The sequence below is a fragment of the Echinops telfairi genome, unplaced genomic scaffold (genome assembly GCF_000313985.2).
Source record: "Echinops telfairi isolate 266 unplaced genomic scaffold, ASM31398v2 ScPeMD7_7468;HRSCAF=8506_0, whole genome shotgun sequence".
In the NCBI taxonomy this organism is placed as follows: Eukaryota; Metazoa; Chordata; class Mammalia; order Afrosoricida; family Tenrecidae; genus Echinops; species Echinops telfairi.
This window is the reverse complement of record NW_022111369.1, coordinates 54,532,287-54,551,718: the sequence shown is the minus strand read 5'-3', so window position 1 is coordinate 54,551,718 and position 19,432 is coordinate 54,532,287. Positions and strand designations below refer to the sequence as shown.

Below are 19,432 nucleotides of genomic sequence, written 5' to 3'. Positions count from 1 at the left end.
GGTCCAAACAAGACAATATCCTTGACAATTTCGTCTTTTCTCCATTTATCATGACGTTACCTGTTGGTCCAGTGGTGAGGATTTTGGTCTTATCAATAAGCCTTCCTCCAATCCTGATGCCACATTCATCTTCACAATCCAGCTTCTCTGATGACTTGATCAGCAGACAGATTGAATAAGGATATTGAGAAGATACAACCCTGCCACACACCTTTCCTGATTTTAACCGGCAGTCATATTCCCTTGTCCTGTTGACTGTGCAGTACAATCAGCAGTGCAATGAATGTAATGTAGCCCCTGACCTCGGAAAGACCTGCAGTTTTCTTGTGGGCAGGGCCCTGGGTAGGGTTGCAGCTTGGGAAGTATTCTGAAGTAATCGAAGGAGGGTTACCTAAAACCATAAAAACAGAGGGAGCTGGTAAATGGGGTAAAAGGGTGAGGACCAAAGGCCTTCTGTCCATCTTTAGGCAGCTGGGCCTGCCCCGGTACGGTTACTTTCAATCACTTCGTGCTTCTTGCCATTAGCGTATGTAACAGCACACATGAAATTTGAGTTGGATTAAAACTGTTCTCTAACATATCAATCTTGGGAACAAATGCAGGACTTCTAACGGGATGGGATGATGTTGTATTCAGGTACCATTGCATTGCTTCCAGCTCCTAGGGACCCAGTGTGGCCACTACAGCTGCCCCGTGGTGGTTTGCAGGTGGTAACCTTTACAGTAAGGAGTGGCACAGTTGTGAAGTGCTCCGCGGCTAACCGAAAGAGTGTTGGTTTGAACCCATTAGCAGGTCCTCAGGAGAAAGGTGGCGGGCTGCGTCTGTGATGATTCTAGCCTTGGAAACTGTGGGGTTCTATTCTGTCACGTTGTATTATTGTGGGTCGGAATGAACTTGAAGGTCATGGGGTTTATTTGTTTGTTTGTTTGGAGCAGATTAAGTTTTTTTCTCCCCCAGACCCCACTGGGTGGGTTTGAACCCCCCACCTCTTGTGTAGCAGCCAAGGGGGTAATGTGTGTACCACCAGCACAGTGATGCTCTGGGGTAATTGAGGCGCTATATGCTGCTTGTCCCCATCCTATGGACAGTTAGTACATACAAAGCACTTAGAGGAGGCTCTGGCACGGAGTAAGCGCTGCGTAAGTGTTGGCAATAACAGTAATAATAAATGATGTTTATTGGTGTTTATGGGTTCTGTCTGCTTTTTAATTATGGTCGCTTGTAGTAGCACTTACCGCATCCTCCTAATTGACTGATTTCGCAAGCTCTTGTGGCTTATAAAGGAGGTGTCTTGCAGCTTTGAATTACATACGGAGCGAGGTCCTGGGTGAGAGCCTGGGGCTGCACGGGCTTTCGGGTATGGGTTTCCGGTGCCCTCAGTCTGCCCACAGTGTTGCCTTTTTTGGAGGAATGCTGGTACATCGTTTTCAGAGAACGTTAGCGGCGCAGGGGAGAGGTCCCACCTTCCAAAGTTCATTTCCAAGCCAACACAGTCCCCATGCAGCCATGACCCATCCATCCGTCCCAGAGGCTTGATGGGAAACAGCCTTCAGCAGGCTGAACTAGACTAGGAAGAAAGGCCTGGAGACCTGCTTTAGAAGAGCAACCTCGGAAAGCCCTCTAGATCACACTGTCTGATCCACAACCAGGCTAGGGGCTGGCACAGGCCAGGGCAGCGCTGTATTCCTTTGTGCACAGCGTTACCTGAGCTGGCAGCTGGCCACTCACTGGCAGCTAACCACAGCATCCCTTTGCAGAGTTACGGGGGATCGTGGTGGGGGGTGGTACTTATCTCCCCGTTCTCCTCCTATAAAAGGACCCAAGTAGGAAGAGCGGTGATCTTCTGTAAGTTGTGGTTGCATCCTTCAATTCACCCCGGCCTCCGAGTTTGTGGGATGAGCTCATTTTCGGAGGGCGGGGCTCCCAAGTGCGATTTCCGACCTTCCCTCCCGAGTCTCAGTATAATTAGAAGCCCGGCTCCTCTCTGTGACTCCCCAAGAAGACACTTCAACATGAACGGTTGCCGAGAAGCCTTGCTGATTCCTGCTTTAGGAACTTTAATAAGACGGCAGATCAAAATACCATCTCGATTTAGAAAGCCCTGTTGGTATACCGTGAAAGGAAAATCACTTATGTATCTCCTCACTTAGGCATGCCAATGAAGTCTTTCTTTTAATTATGCAGGGATCCTTTGAATAGCAGTGAGGTGCTTCAATGTTTCAAGTTTCTAACCTGACTTTGAATTTAAAATTTCTGCCTTTACACAATTTCCAGGTACCTCTGGGCTGCCTGTCCTCCTTGGGTGATTGCTAGTAATTAACACACCTCGTGGAGGGGCCTTCTGAGCTTTGTACCAAAGACCCGGGAAAAGTAAGTACTCTCTAACTTACGGTTTTAAAAAAATGATTCTTGTAGTTGCTATTCCTCACCGAAAGTTTAACATTGGTTTCGTGGATTTTCTACTTGTTTTTATTCCTGTCTTAAAACGCACTTTTATAAGCTCTGACGGACTTGGAAGGGATCTCAGGAGACCCTTTCTTGTACACCTTATGGGACATTAGGCTTTCTCCTGTGTTTTCATCCACCGGTGAGAAAAGCTTGATCAAATGTACAGGTGATGGGTTGCACTTGAAAGGTAACGTCATCTGATATGGCTTCTGAGCTCCTGTGGTTTAGACATTTTGATCTTCGGTTAGACTTTGGGCTGTGGGACATTTTGGAATAAGAATGGAACCCGCCAGATTCGTTTCTTGCCTGGAAAGGAAAACACGTTGTGGGCTTGCTGGCTGAATGGATCCCTTGTGGAGGTTGGTCTTTTAAGACTCAGTGCCCCTCAGTGTGATTATTTGACACCTTTCCCTGAGGGACGCTGTACTCAAAACGCACTGCCATCAAGTCACTGCCGACTCAGAGCGACCCTGTAAGACAGGGCAGAACTGCCCCTCGGAATTTCCAAGACTGTCACTCTCTACAGGAGTAGAAAGCTCCTGGTCGTTCTCCTAAGGAGAAGCTAATGGTTTTGAACTGCTGACCGTGCAGTTAGCAGCCAAGCGAGGGACTCTAAGATTCTTTCTCTAAATGAAACAGCTACGTGAATGTTTTTATTGCATCTTAGCAAAAAACATCCGGGGCCAGAATACTGTTTTATTCCTCGACCTAATTCCCGACCTTCAGTGTCAGACGTACCCTGTTGTGGTAGTGTGGTGTGCGTGCTAGCCCATTTGCACTCACAGGGACCCTATAGGACAGAGTAGAACTGCCCCGTAGGATTTTCTAGGCTGTAATCTTTGTGAGATCTACTCTCTGGCATTACTGTGAGTTTGAACCCACCCGACCTTTCGGTTTGCAGCCAAGCAGTTAACCATGGGGTCATCACGGCTCCTTGAATGTGCCCTAAAGGCAATTGAGGGTGTCCACCTTTTTGTAGCTACTGCTTAGAAGAACGGAGCTCTGGTGGTGTAGTGGTTAAGAATTGGGCTGTGGTCTACAGGGTCAGCAGTTCGAAACCACCAGTGGCTCCACTGGAGAAAGACGGGCTTTCTGCTCCAGTAAAGGGTTATAGTCCCAGAAATTCAAAGGGGCAGTTCTACCCTGTCCTACAGGGTCGCTATTGGTCAGCATTGACTCAATGACAGTGAGTGGGGTTTGAGTTTCTTGTTAGGTCCTTACGTAACTCCAGTGGTGCTGGGGGTGAGGCATTTGACTGCTGGTCAAACCCTGGTCAAACCCATCAGCCAGTCACTGGATAGGGGAAAGATGAGATTTACAGGCTCAGAAACCATCACTATAAGTTGGAATTTACTTAGTGACTGTGAGGCTGTTTGATTTATTACTTATTATTATTACTGCATTTACTATAAATTTACTCATAATCTATGGTATGTTGCATAATAATCACTACATGGTGAAACATCTTAACTTTAATTCTGGTTTGGAATTGGTTAAGACATTTATGTGTACTGAAAAAAACTCCACATGTCTGTGTCTATGAAGAGGCTTAGAAGGTTCCATGGAAAATGGAATGAAAAAACAATGGAATTTTTCTATGACATTTTGAAGCTGTTACCTATATGAATATCATTTCTGAGGGCTTCCTATTTCTCTGCTACAATGTAAACCCATTGAAAGGGAGGCCTTTGTGAATGCTCTCTGAAAATATTTGTTTTTATTGTTACATTGAGTCATTGAAAACCCCAAGCAAACCCCCTGCGTTGAGTCCATGCTGATTGAAAGCAGCCTGCAGGACGGGGCAGAACTGCCTCCGTGAACCTCTGAGATCATAGCTTTCTATGGGAGTTGAAAGCCCCTTCTCTCTCCAAGGAATAATCGGAGGAGTGAAAAAATTGTCAAAGTAGTTTTTGTTGATGTTGAATTTGGTAGCCTACCAGCCATACTATCACACATAAAGGGAGGCTTCTGTCGTGTAGCGGTTACTGCATCGTGAATGGTTACGTTGAAACGGGATTGGGGTGGAAGTCAGCACTCTGTTGGGAGAAGGTAAGGAGGAGGACAAATGCTTTAGAGTCCAGGTGTTTGCACTGGAAATAGACTCGTAAACTTACCTCCAGAAAAGAAGCTACTCAGGCTGCCCTTCAAATCATTTAGCATTTCTTTAAAATTCAATGTATTCTCTGGTGAAATAGTTTCCTTCCATTATACCAAAAGATTCCCTTTTGGGATACATGGTAGCACTCCAGTAAAAGGACTTTTCCCTGTTGTGGAGGCAAAGCACCCTTAAGTGGTTTTCGTCACGATAAACAAAAGGCAGTCCCTCTGTTCCCAGAGGGACGGTGGCAAAAAGATCTCTGCTTTGAAAACCGCTGTCACAGGTGATCCGCTATAGGCATGTGAGGAACCGACATGGGGGCCAGCTTCACACCTGTCCAAAGATGATTCCTATGAGGCAGAGGTCAGACATGCCTCCACACCCCCTCATGCCTCCCCACTTCCTTTTCTCTATTCTGATACCAACCATCTCTCCCATGACACTCTACTTCTCTGCTGGGTTTCATGATTTAGTGCAGTGGACTCTCAGAACTCACAATTATCCTCACAATTGAGGATCAGAAAACATTAAGCATACACTTCTCTGTACTCAGTCATGCCAGCGGCCATGTCTCTCTCTGGTCCTCAGCCTCCCAGCCATGGGATCCATTAGCTTCTACCTCATTCTGTGCCCTGGGATTCCCACCGCCTTGTCTCATGTCTCAGTGTGACTCCTCTGCTCTGTCTCATGGTCTCAGTGCCACTCCCTGTGTGTGGTAGTTATTGAATCATTTGTCAGTTTTAGAGGATTAAGAGTGAAGAGGTAGAGTCTAGCCTATCAATCAGGTCATAGCCGATGAGGCCTCTGTGTGGGCATGGCTTTCTCCTGAGGATTCTGGGAACTCTTGTATTCCTCTTTGGAGGTGGGCAATAGATACTCTCTCTCTTGACTCACTCCCTGGGAGACATTGCAGCTGACAAGACACATGGAACTAACAGCTAGTGCCCAGAGCTGGAGAAGCCACGTGGAGACCCCTGCCAGCACTGAGATGCTTCTACTGCCACTGGATCCACAAGACTTGCCACCCAGTGGCCTGTGATCTTCCTGAATTGAGCATCATTGTATGTGTTTTGTGAGTCTGAAGAGGACTTTATAGATTGGTACCAGCAGTGGTTCTAGAGAAACAAGATCATAAGTATGGGCTTCTCAAATTGGTTCTCCCCCCTAATTAGGCTTAACATCACTGATAGTGCTATCTCTACCCCTAAAGGCATGGATAAGTCTGTTACTATTACTAGAGTGGGTGGTGTTAATCCATGGTGTGCAGTAGCAAAGCTACTATCCACTGTATCACCACCAATAGATGAAGTGCTGGTGAGAGGAGAGGCTCTGGGTGATCTTGTGTTTGATATTTTCCAGCAGTTTTGTCAGGATGAGAAGTATAGGAAAGCCGGTCCTCCTTACAATAGAAAATGTGATCAAGGAAAGGGATAATCTCAGAACCTCAGAAGCACATCTCAAATGCCGAATAACAGACCTAAAAGCTTCTGCAGGCGCTTCAAAGGAGACTCTTCTTTCCTCTAGTAATAGAGCTGGCAATGCTGAAAACTAAATCCAGAGTCTCATTATAGGAGTAGCCGAATTACAGCATCAGCTGAATTGCAGGTGTAGAGCAGTGTCTGATAGTAAAGTAAGGGCATTAATCGGAAAGAAATGGGGCCCTGGAACATGGGATGGGAACATATGGGCTGATGATCCAGAAGAGGAGGATACTGAGCTCCTAGAGTCCATTGAGCCACCCCAGTCAATAAATCCACCGCTCCCGCCTGAGTGGATTAATCTACTATCAGTAAAACAACCCATACCTGAGCAGATTAACCAAATTGTTCAAGCTGAAGTGCCAGGTGCGGCTGCATCTGTAGCACTGCCCGGGGGAGATGGCTTACAAGATATTGCCGAGAGTCCCCAGGAAACACCACCAACACCCAACACTCTAGACCTGTAACTAGAATTAAGTCTCAGAAAGGTGAGGTTCGGATGATGACTCAGGAAGAAGGGCGCTATACTCACAAAGATCTGCTTGAGATTTTAAATACGTACAAGCAGGAGCCTGGGAAATATTCCTGGGAATGGTTACTAAGGGTGTGGGATACGGGTGCAAGGAATGTAACACTAGTGTGAATTTCTTGATTTGGCCCCCTAAGCACATATTCTTCCTTCAATGTCTCAGCAAGAGAGGTTAAGAGAGGATCTAATTGCTTATTTGGTTAGTTCACTGAAGCATGGGCTGCCAGATGGCCTAGATTAGACCAACTTGAGGTACCTGAACTACCTTGATACACTGTAGAAGAAGGCATCCAAAAACTTAGGGAAATTGGTATGCTGGAATGGATCTATCAGAATAATCCCATAGACCCAAATGGATCCTGTTGTCTTGCATTGCTTGAGTTTGATATCCCATCCCAGCCTGCTTCGCTAAGCTCCTGAGCTGCTGACTGTTGGTGACCCGCCTGCTGTTTGCTGCCTGTGGGCAGACTGCTTGCATTGCCCTACGGCAGACTCAACTGTCTGCTTCCTTGTCTTGGACCCAGCAGCCCTCGTGAGTTGAAGGACTTCCAGTATATTAACTATTACACAGAAGTGAGTTGAACTGAGCCCTCTGTACTGCTGCGTGGACCAATTAGCTGTTATATTCCTTCATGCTGTCTATTTCTATTCATATATATAAAATCATAACTGTCCTGGTTTTGTTTCTCTAGAGAACCCTGTGTAACACACACTGGTTTCTCTGCTGCTTCCACCACGTATGAGGCTCTGTTTTCTTGTTGGTTGTATGATTCTCTTCCTGTTTCTGAGATGGCCTACTTTTATACCCAGCAGGATGGCAAAACTGACTGATCACCGAGTTGAGAGTCTTCTGTACCTTATATGCATATTCCCACCTGGTCACTGGGTGGGATTGATAAAGAGAGAAGAGTCCCTCTGTACAATTTCACCTCCCTGCAGCATGGGAGGAAATTTACAGTTCACCCTTTTTTGAAAAACAAACAAACAAAACCTTTTTATTGTAAATTGGGTTAAATTCCAGAGAAGTTTTCCATTCAGGAATTCACACATTCTATTTCAACTCATCCCCTGCAATCCCCATGAAGTGCCATCCTTTATCCCTCCTTCTCCCTGCTTTCGTTCCCACTCCTCCTCTTTTCCTAACCCTCTGGACTTTGTCCTTGGGCAAATGCTCTTTTGATTTCTATGACAGACTGTTCTAACATGGGGGTGAGAGCTCAGCTCCAGACTGTAAAATGCATAAGAGCTCTAGTCTTGGGGCTTCCACCAGGCTCCATCCAAGTGGCACAGAATTCACCCTCAGCAGAAAGAGGATAAGAAGAGGACTAGTTTCACAGCACTTCACATGAGAGACGGAATCCTTTCTGAAATTTTCAAGGCATGAGAGAATGTCTTTCACACTGTACTTGGAAAATGACAAGAGATACTTAGACTTACTGGTGGTTTTTTTGGAGGAGACAAACACATAGGTTAGGGAAAAATTCAAAGCCCCAGACACCCTCCAGACTTATTTTTCACCCCCTCTGTGTTCTGTTAAGGAGCCCTGCGGATGAAGCTCTTGGCTGCTAACCAGGAGCTGAGCAATTTGTAATCACCTGCTCCTCTGGGGGAAAACAATGAGGCAGCGCTTCTATAGGATCGTGGAGAGCTGCCCCACAGGGTTTCCGCATCTGTACGTCTTTAAAGGAAGAAGGGTGCCAAGTCGTCCTACCATAGAGTGGCTGTTGGTACCATTTAGGGAGCAGCTTAGTGCTTGACCACGGGGCTACCAGTACTTCTACTCCGAGAGTGCCACAAAATTGGAGGGATAGCGCTCAGAGGTTGCAGACCCGAGTCTGCCCTCTAGAAAGGATGGGAAGTGACCATGGATACATCTAGATTAGGGATGGAGACCGTCTGGCCCAGTGGCCTGAAAGCAATGCCAGCTCACATCAAAGGCCTCACCAAAGAGAAGCCATTCCAGCCATCCCATTCAGAGTGAGTTCATTAAATGTTTGGTCAGGATAGCCCACGAATGTCATTATACATATCAAAATGGCCCTTGGCAGAACAAAAGGTGCCCCATCCCGATCTAGTTGGAGAGCCCAGGGATCAAAGATATTGAGGCACAGTGAGTTCCCATTTCTTAACTCAGGGAGTGCATCTTCTCAGAGTAATTGACATTAGAAAGTCTAACTCCCACCGGGCAGACCCTAATTCCTTTCCGGAGGATGGACTAGTTCCAATCCAGACGTGCTGTCATAAGTCAGTTTCTACAGCTGGTGACCCCGTATGCTGCAGAGTGGAGCTGCTCCCAAAGGCTCTCTTAGCTGTCATGTTGACAGAAGCAGATTGCCATGAATTGCTTTGTGATGCCAGTGGGTGGGTTCAAATCGCCAACCTTTAATGTGGTAGATTGCTACAGACTTTGTGTGTCATTCAGGGGCCAAGAGAAGAGTCACCAAAGTCTAGTATCGGAACCAAAGCTTACCCCATAATTCTAGAAATTGCCTTTTCTTTTCCTTAAGATATTCTCAGTTTTCTTTCCAATTGAGGTTTTTATCTGTTTTGCTTTGTTAATGTTGTTAGTTTTGGTCTTTTAAAAAAATGCTTTTCTGTATATGAAATCCAGGATGGGTAAATCTATAGAGACAGGAATTGGATGGATGGTTCCTTAGGGGGATATCCGAGGAGGTTGGAAGAATGGGGACAAATGAAGAAAATGTTCTAAAATGGATTGTTGTGATGATCATACAACTCTTCTTGATGTGATTGAACTACTGAATTGTATGAATGTGAACACTATGCCAATGAAACTGTTGGGGAGAAAGGAAAGTTCCTTTTTAAAAGACATGGTCAATTCGCTTAACCGTACTGGACATACACTGACTGGCATGGATGAGAATCCTCAAAAAATTGTTGTTGTAGAGACTTTTTCTACCAAAAGACCCAGGTGAGTGATGGAGACAGTAAAAGAGTCCCCTAGCCTTTAGCTTAGGAATTTGTGTCTGGTTTGGGTTTTTGCCACCTGTTAGTTTTGTGTCCTTGGATAAATCAGGTATCTCTTCTTGGATCCTCTCTTTCTCGTTGTCTTTTTTAGCCATAAAGTAATTTTCACATTAACATTATTTTTAAAGTCCTCATTAGTCAAAATTTCTATGATTCTATAATAACTGCTCAAGTACGTACTACCATTTCATAAACAACTGCAGCCTGTCTGTCCCTTGTGATGGTGGTTAACACTGCCCTGTTGACAATTGTAGCTTTTTTTGTGATCAACTCTTCCAAGAAGTTGGCCCATTGTCAGCCTGAACAGTAGAGATTATGACACTTTATTTTAAACTTGAGAGTCTACGTTCAAATAGATTTAGTGACTTCCAATTCATGATGTTGCTTTGTAAGTTATAAATATAAGTGCTTGCTGTTAAACTGGGGTACTTTGCCCTTGAAATCGATTAAAAGAAGAAATGACTGCTAACACCCTTAATCGGCTCAATTTCTTCTAGCCTCTATCTCCCCCACTGCTTGCCCCTCTCTCACCACCAAAACCAGTTACAAGCCTCCTGATAACTTAGAAGAATGCAATCTTCTCTCGCTTTTTTCTGAACATTTATGAAAAGGGAATTCAAGAGGAATTATGCCATATTTATTGGTAAAAAGAAAATTCCAAACTCCGTCTTGAAGTACAATGCTGTTGGATAGGATAATATCTATAACCGTATAAAGAAGTCCAGTTATTACAATTACACACACACACACACACACACACACACACACACACCACTAAAAGCTGGTGCTGAAGAACTGAAGAATTTTGCCAACTGCTTCAGTCTTAAATTGATCAAACGTATAATCAAGATGCATTGGTAACTACTGGTGATTGGAATGTAAAAGTTGGAAACAGGAAGGATCGGTAGTTGGAAAATATGGCCTTGGAGATAAAAAATGAAGCTGGTGGCCGATTGCATGATAACATTTTGCAAGATCAACAACCACCTCATTACATATACCTCTATGCAACAACATAAATGGTCATAGAGAAGCTCAGGATCATCTACTAAAACAGCTCCAGCAGTGAACTGTGGAACAGACTATCAATTGCTCATATGCAAGTTCAGGTTGAAGCTAAAGAAAGTTAACACTTTCAGCGGAGCCAAAATATGACTTTGAATGTATCCTTGAATTTAAAGACCATTGTAAGACTAGATGTGCACATTAAGCACTAATGACCAAAGACCAGACAAAGTTGTGGGATGACATCAAGGGCATTATATATAAAGAAATCAAAAGGTCATTTAAAAAAAAGACAAAATGGCTGTTAGAAAAGCCTCAAATTTACTCTTAAAAGTAGAGATGCTAAAGCAAATAGAAGAAATGATGAAGTAAAATTGCTGGACAGAAATTTCAGAGTCACTCCAGAAGACATGAAGAAGTGTGCAAAGACAGTTAAAAAACCTAAGGGAAGAACGTGCTTGCTGTTTCGCAAGTGGAAAGAACTGGAGTAAAACCAAGCCCTGAGTTGCAATCTTGAAGGATTTGGTGGGTAGGACACTGAATGATGCAGGAAGCATTTATAGAAGATTTAAGGAACACACAGAGTCACTGTATCAGAAAGAGCTGGTCAACATTCAACCATTTCAGGACGTAGCATATGCTCAGTAGTACTACAAGAAGTCTAAGCACCTTTGAAGGCATTGGTGAAAAACAAGACTTTGGGAATCCATGGAATGCCTATTGCAATGATATTCCGTTTCAAACAGACACCGTTGGAAGGCAGTTACCTGGCCAACCAACTGGAAGAGATCATGTTTGGGCTCATTCCAGAGAAGGTTTGCTCAACAGAATATGGAAATTATTGAACGACATCACTAATTAGCACATGCAAATAACAGTTTGCTGGAGATAATCCAAAAAGTGATCGCAGCAGAGAACACAGCAATTCATGCTGCTTCAGAAGAGAGCATGGAATGATGGTTATCATGACCAGTATTAGATGAATCTTAGCTGAAGGCAGGAGAACGCCAGACAGCTGTTTACTTGTGTTTTATTAACTATACAAAGGCATCCAACTCATAACAAACTGGAGATAACCTTGAAAAGAACGGGAATTACAGAACATTACATTGGGCTCCTGTGGAACTTGTACTTAGTCATTTGAACAGGATTAAGGAGTAGCGAATGGTTTAAAAATCAGGAAAGGTGTGCGTTAGGGTTGTATCCTTTAATCTTACTTTTTCCATCTGTATGTTGAGCAAATGATCAGAGAAGCTGGACTATTTGAAGATGGAGGTGGCGTCAGGAGTGGTGGAAGGCTCATTAACGACCTGTGATATGCAGATGACATAACCTTGCTTGCTGAAAGTTAAGACTTGAAGGACTTGCCGACTGCAGCCTTAAATAAGTATAATACTTCAATTTGAAGGTGGAAAAATATCTTTACAGCTTTACCAATAAGGAACATCGTGATAAAAGGAGAAAAGCTTGAAGTTGTCAGGATTTCATTTTACTTGGATGCAGTCAACACCCATGGAAGCAACAGTTAGATATGAGCACAGTGCAGGGGGCAAATATGCACAAGATCTCCCTTTGAGGACTAAGGCGAGCCTGAACTACGCCAAGCTATCGGTCACGTTTTGGGCTGCTGACTGCAAGGTCAGCAGTTTAAAAACACCAACTGCTTCTTGGGAGAAAGAAGAGGCTTTCTACTTCTGTAAAGAGTGACAGCCCCGGAAACCCACAGGGACAATTCTACCCTGTCCTACTGGATCACTGTGAGTTGGAATTGACTTGACAGTGAATTTAGAGCATTTGGTATATGCATGACAGCTGGACAATGAACATGTAAGAGAGGAGAGTGGGTGCCTTTGAATGAAGGTTTTGGTGAAGAATATTTCATACCCCTTGCACTGCCTTGGCATAGTTGATTGTGAGCTGGGCCGCTAACTGTAAGGTTATCATTCAAAACACCACCAGCTACTCTGAGGGTGAAAGATGATGACGTTTTCGACTCCCTTAAAGCATTGCAGTCTTGGAAACCCACAGGGGCAGTTTTCCATCGTCCAATAGGGTCGGTATTGACTTGTTGACATTGAAATTGGTTTCTTAGTTCGGCCTGTCAGAAGAAAGCAGTTTTCTTGGAAGAAATACTCCATCGTCTCATAAACTTGGGATGTGTTGTTAGGAGTGACCGATGCCCGGAGAAGGACATCACCTTGGAAAAGTAGACCGTCAGCAAGGAAGAGGGAGGCCGTCAAGGACATGGATTGACACGGTGTCTGCATCACCGGGCTCAAACACGGGAAGGTTTGGAGGATGGCACAGGATCGGGCAGTGTTTTATTTTACATTGGGCTGCCGGGAATTGGAATGGGCTAGTTGGCACCTAACAACAACAACAAACAAACAAACTCAACAAGAAGTATTCATTCGTGTAAATTAATCAAGTTATTAAAGTACTAGGTTAGAAGGGCATTCCTTGGAGAACATTATGCCTGGGGAAATAGAGGCTGGGTGAGAAAGGGGAAGTCCCTGAATGAGGTAGATTGGCACCGTGGCTGCACTGTGGGCCCTAACATAGCCAAGGTTGTAAAGATGACTGTGGCCAATTCTGTTGTACATAGGGTGTCCCGTGTCAGAACGCACCCCACAGCACTTAACAACAACAACAACAACAAGTGTTCATTCAGATTCCACAGATACCAAATCGACTTGCAAAGAAGCCATTTATCCTTCGATCATCTTGAGGCTCCTTAAGTAGTTATGTGTTTCTATCCTTTCTACGTGTGCATAGTAATCTGGCCTTTATTTTCAAGTGTCTCAGAAAGGTAGCCTCGGAGGGAGCATTTTAGAATGATTTCTCTGGATTCAGTATTTGTTCTTTTTCATTTCCCCGAATGCGCTAACCGTGTTGCAGCTGTGGTGTGGGGAAGAGATTGCATGCGGCGTGCGTGGCACACTCACACGGCCCTGTGCAACCCCTCCCCCAGTGTGAGCACCAAACGAAATGAGGGGGCACCGACGGTGAGATTGTCTCAGCTTCCCCAAAGAGCGTGTGAGCACAGTCCAATTCATTTGGGCAACTGTGGAACGAGAAGCTTGCTGACGTACCACTGGCTACCTCGTGGGGACTGACGGCCCAGAAGAATATATGGAATCTGGTGGAGAGGGTTTGCCAAGCCCATAGAATTTGAAGTAGCATTACATCCACAACTGAAAGGACATTCATTTATACCTGGAACGCCTGATCTATAGCTGGACTCCCATGACGGAGAGATGGGTGTCCGGGCGAGTCTTCAGGAGGCATCACCACAGGCGGGCATTTTTGCCCACGCAGCAGGCTCTACCCTTCTCTTGTCAGCCTCGCTTTGTAGCCTGGATAAGATCATTCTGGGCAGCAAGACGGGGCTGACCTCTGTCCGGAAAGCCTCCCTCAGTTACAGGAGCAACCGGGCATCAGAGAGAGGGGCTTGCTGTCTCTGCCACCACGTTTCTATGGATGCCCCCACTCTGTGTGACTCTGGACCAAAGCCACTGCGAAGCCATCTGTCTTGACTTCCAGCTTCATCTGCAGGATTTGTGGCCTGAGCCTGAGCTACGTGCAGATAAATTGCCTCGGGCTCAGCTCTCGGAACGAACTATGCACTGTGCACTGAACTGATGGATGCAGCGCTTCAGCAGTATTGATACTCCTTCGCCTGAAAATGGATCCGATGCCTCAGTTGGCCTTTTCATATTCACGTGTCGTTCTTGACCACCGGGTTTCAAAGCGCCTTGTCGTGCAGCAAGCGCTGTGTGAGTGGGGCAAGAAGAGAAAGGACCCGCTGCCCTTGGATGATCGTCATTTAGAGCTGCCGTCCAGGACAGAGGGCAAGGCCACGGCTTCTCCGGGGAGGGGCTGGTGGGTTTGAACCGCTGAGCTTTCTGTTATATGTTGAATGCTTAACCACTCTGCCACCACGGCTCCCTGTATAACAGGCAAAACCAAGAAAAGCGTTCTCCCTCACCCCCTGCTTCTCTGCTCGCTCAGGCAGTGAGACGCACGGGCAGGCTTTGCACCAGATGCAGGTGGCAGCAGCTCCTCATGCACAGAGCGATTGCGTCTCCACGGCTTGTGGTAAAGGCAGCTAGTGGATCAAGCTGGAGACCGGGTGTTCTATGGGAGAACACAGAGACCAGGAGTCTCTCCAAATGTCTTTAACCTTCAGAAGCATAGTTTTGTTTGTCCCTTGGATCCTAGCCTTGATTAACTATGCTCCTTTGGGGGCAATAACCTTGATTTTGATCTGGGACCTTAAAAGACAGACACATTTTCCTTCTTACCTCCGTAGACAGCTGCCATTTCTCCCTGCACATCCTGGGGGCAGTGTTTCAGTCCTGGTACTTAGTTGGAAGCTCTAGAAACTGGCAGAGGGATGTAAATTGGGATGATATTAGGGAGTTTTGGGAACTGTCAGAATTTTGACAAGGGCAGGAACTCACGGAGAATCATTAATCAGAGTCACCAAACCAAAATCCAACTCGCTGCCTTTGAGTCCGTGCCAACTCATAGGGACCGGGTAGGACAGGGCTGAACTGCCCCAGGAGTTCTCGGGACTGTACCTGTTGACGGGAGTAGAAAGCCTGTGTCTCTCCCACGGATCAGCTGGTGGTTTCCACCTGCTGACCTTTTGGCTCACAGCCCAGTGTATAGCCACTACACCATCAGGGCTCCTAGCCAGAGTCACAGTCAAGGTTAAGCTGTATAATTAGCTCTCTGCAGGGGTCTCTGCCACTGACCCCTGGGCATGGTTGGTTGTCTGTCCCCAGGCCACAGAGAGGAAATACTAACTGCAGTGCCTCAGCCCTGCTGCCTCAGCACTGGAAGTTGTTGTCATTGCCCTCCCCCAGGGGAATTCCCGCCTGTTCCCACATCTCTGTGTCTCTGGTTCTCCAGTCAGGGCTGCTGGCTAACACTAACTTATGGTCTATGCTGATGCATGAGCCGCAAAGGGAGTCTTGGAAGCTGAGTGTTGGGCCATTTGGCTTCTATGCTGAAATATCTCAGCACTACTCACATGATGGGGAATTCCCCAAATCGAACACAGGTTCAGATGCTGGGCATTCCTTCTCCTTCCCCCCACAGTAGTGGGAGTGATGGTATCAGTCAACTGGCTTATCCACCTGACACCCGAATGGTAAAAACAATGGCAGATTCATCTCTATTCACCAGTATCCAAAGCATCACAAAAGCATGACTTGAATTCTCACATGGTTGCTTACAAAGAGAAGCTTAAATGCATTGAATTCCATCTTAGCACTTTGATTAATTAGGGACAGATAATTTTTTTTTCTGCCTTGGTAATATAAAATGAAGTTTCATATGATCAGTTTGTCTTGCATGGGGTGCTTTATAGGTTTTATTAATGATTTTCAATCCTTTTCAAATTAAAAAACAAACAAAAACAAAAACAACTTCTTGGGTTAGCCATGCCCTAAGTTCCTACACAAGCATAAGATATGGGCGTACTTGCCCATCCACTGCAGCCCACCTTTCTATGGGAGCTATGTCTATCTGTGATGGAGCTGCACACCGGAGACTCACAGTGTAGGCAGGTGGGAACAATTATTCATGTCAAGCAAGCAGTAGATAATCACAGCAGATTCACAGCAGGGAGAATGCTTACCTCTTCCCTAAGTTGCCCTTGTGCATTCTTATGTCACTGAGCAGATGCACTCGGTGTTCGTGGTCATGTTACCTGGAGGCGGGCGGCTCAAGGTGTTTGAGCCTCTCCACTCCTCGGTTCTTAGCTTGCTCACAAGAACAATTTTAGGCAAGGGCCAAAATTCAGAGAAGAGTGAGAGAAAAGGTTTGAGCAGAAAGAGTGAGTTTATGGAAGGGATCCTTTGGAAAAGAAATCCAAAGCGCTTGGTGGAAGGTAAAGCTGGACCTTTTATTCTGCTAATAGCGGACCTCCTGCCATGGACTAGCTTTCAGGCAGGTCTTCTGCTGTTGGCTGGTTCTCTGTAGTGTACCTCCTCTCTCCAGGTAGGTGCGTCCTGCACCCCAGACTTCATATGGGGCCCTTGTCTACACACCCCGAGCTTAAGAGTCCCTTCAGTCATTGTGGGGGTTGTGTGAACCTCCCGTCTTCCCCGCCCAGCCTTTTCGCTGTCCCTGGTCTCTTCCATTGATAAGGAAACGTGTGTCATGGGCCCTGCACCTTCCTTAGTGCTGGAGCGGTTGGGTTATGATTGCCACCCATTTTCCCTCTGCTCATTTCTGTCCCTCTAACAATGCCACCGCCGCCTTCGGCTGCCATGGTGCTGCCGCCTGGGGGCCTGATGGCTCCCGAGCCTTCAGCTCTGCTGCTGGGGTCTTCTGAGCCTTTGCCACGGGGCCTTCCGAAGCATCTGCCACCAGCTGCAACCTGAGGGGCTCTGTTGCCACCCTGGAGTCCACGCAGGCGCATGTAAGTGTGGTAGCTCTTAAACGCCACTGGAAGCCTCCTGCCCAGAGGTAGCGTAGCTCCATGCAGGCTCTTCGGAGGCAATCCCCATACGGGGCACACGCAGGCCCTGGGGTGGCACAGGCAGGTGTGGCGGCTCTTCTAGCTCCACCAGCAAGGGCCCAAAAGGCACTGCGTTCTGTCAGCAAGCCTCCTGTGCCACAGCACTCGGTTCCGTCCCACTCGCTGCAGCCACCTGTGACTGTCCCCTAGGTCCCGCGTCTGTGCTGATGCCGCTGTGTCTCTGTTGTCGGCGGCTGTTGTTTTTCATGTGTTCAGTTGGGACCATTCTCACGCCTGGATTTAGGAAGTTCTCAGGGAAGAGAGCCCGGGCTTGGGGAACCAGGACGTGCTTGGCTCTAGACTGTTCTTCATGGCAACGAGGTCCTCAACCTTGTCCAGGTCAGGTCGAGCCCTCACGGCCAAGCCCCTTGAGTCATTTAACTTACATAGTCCTGGGCAGTCGTTTTGTGGGATTAGAAAGACAATATGAAAGTGATTTATTGCATGGCAGGCGTGGAAGCGTTCGTCAGAAAATCAAATGAGGGTTGCATCGGGCAAATCTGCTGCAGGGGACCGCTTTAAAATATTAACACGCAAGTCTGTTTTATGAAGGGGTTGTTTGTCATGGGATGTGGTTCCTTGGCTTGGCGGCTTAGGACCACAGTTTCTTGGGACAACACCCTGTTAATTGGCCTCACATGATGGGCACTGCTGGTGTTCTACCTCCTCGTTGGTTATGTACTGCCTGGGGTCTTTAATGCTTGCCAGTGGACGTCCAAGGCACAGCCATTGGTCTTTATCCACCTAGAACAGGAGGAGAAAATGGAATGTGTCACTAACTAATTGCCTGCAGGAACACAGACTTTCTTTATCACAAGACCCAAAGAAAAGAGTAGTGCCTGGGACCCTGACAGCGCCTTTTGATGAAAGATTCATATAAGAATTCGGATCCAAAGGGATAAAACATAGCGTAGAATTTCAGATCATCACGGACTTCAAACTTTCTGGAACCTTGGAGGTGGAAGAGCTCCTGAAACTATTGCCTTCAGATGATCTTTAAACCTTAACCCAAAGATATCTCCTGAAGTCGACGTCAAATCCACCAGTTGCTTAGCCTAACAATGAAAGAGTGGGCATTTTGAGCATTGTGCTCTTTCAGGAGCTATGTCTATGAGAACGCATGGACAACAGCAACTGGAAAGATTCGACAGCATGCTGAGAGGACTATGAATTTATGTCAATCAAGGAGAAGTACAAGGAGGGTGACAGTGGCTGCCCAACTCTAAGACTGTATCAGTGTTACTGAATTGTACGTGTAGAAACAGTGGGATTGGTTTATGTTTTGTTATGTATGTCCTTAGTTACAGCAGCAATAATAAAACCCCTTAACAAACAAAAAATATTTAAAAGCAGCTATGCTACTTGACTTCAGTGTGCTTAAGTTATCATGGTATTTTAAATGGTCTCGTGTGCTTGTTAAAGTTGGAAAGTAACAAAGCCCAAAGAAGAATGAACACATTTGAATAGAGCTTAGGGCAAAGGATTTAGAATCTACCAGCAACTGCCAGTAGAAGGAGCCTATTGTCTTGGAGGAAGTATATTCAGAATGCTTAGACGCAAGGTTGCTCGTATTGAAGGTTTCATTGGAAGAGACCGACTGCTGGAGGAAGACAGGATTTTGATAAAGTAATCTTACAGAAACAATTGGTATACGTACTTGAAACCTCCATTAAACAGTGTAAAAAATAAGACAAAGCATGGTCAGTGTGCATTCTGAAGCGCGACACTAGTGGCTTTATTACAGGAATGGAGAAGGCTGCCCTGGTCTGACTTCACGCTCTGAACGTGGCTCTCAGAAAAAAACGCCCTTCCCAGCTTGGGTGCAACTGAGGTCAAACGAGCAGGAAATCTAAGCAACATTTACTCAACTGGGATTCTGGTTGTGGAAAACCCCAGGAAACAGGTTGTTGCCACATTCTTTGTAATTTTAGAACGGACGTGTTACACTTGGGATTGGATTTGAGGTTAGACTTGGGTTTATCCTCTAGAGATAATAGGCCCCACTATTCCTGTTATACAGCTAAGCCAAAAGAGAGTAACTTCTAGTACATTTGGACAGTGAGAGTAGCAATCTCCACATAACGCTGAAATGTGTTGTAAATGGAATCCGCACAAGCTCTTCTTCAATGCACCAGACAACCATATACCCAATCGAAAAGCCAAAATTCAGAAGTTGACTCATAGAGATTTTGAGTTACATGTGGTAGTTGTATAATCATGTGCTTATCTCCATTCCCTTCAAAAATCGCCCTAAATACCCCTAAGGGGTAATGAGAAGGAGAATGGAAGAGGAGAAAAGTAATGGGAGAAATGTTTTGGAAAATAGAAAGCAGATGGGCCAGCGATAAGTGAAT

The 19,432-nt window shown here is 45.9% G+C and overlaps 1 protein-coding gene and 1 pseudogene across 1 annotated transcript in view; both read left to right on the top strand.

The window, feature by feature from the left end:
• LOC123520977 (amyloid beta precursor protein binding family B member 2-like) overlaps window positions 1-19,432 on the top strand; it is a 279,202-nt gene that overhangs the window by 91,761 nt on the left and 168,009 nt on the right. Inside the window, exon 3 of the mRNA XM_045284051.1 lies at window positions 2,275-2,370. The gene's annotated coding sequence lies outside the window, so the exon portion shown is untranslated. The remainder of the gene's footprint in view (window positions 1-2,274; window positions 2,371-19,432) is intronic.
• LOC101660673 overlaps window positions 1-19,432 on the top strand; it is a 48,615-nt pseudogene that overhangs the window by 15,659 nt on the left and 13,524 nt on the right.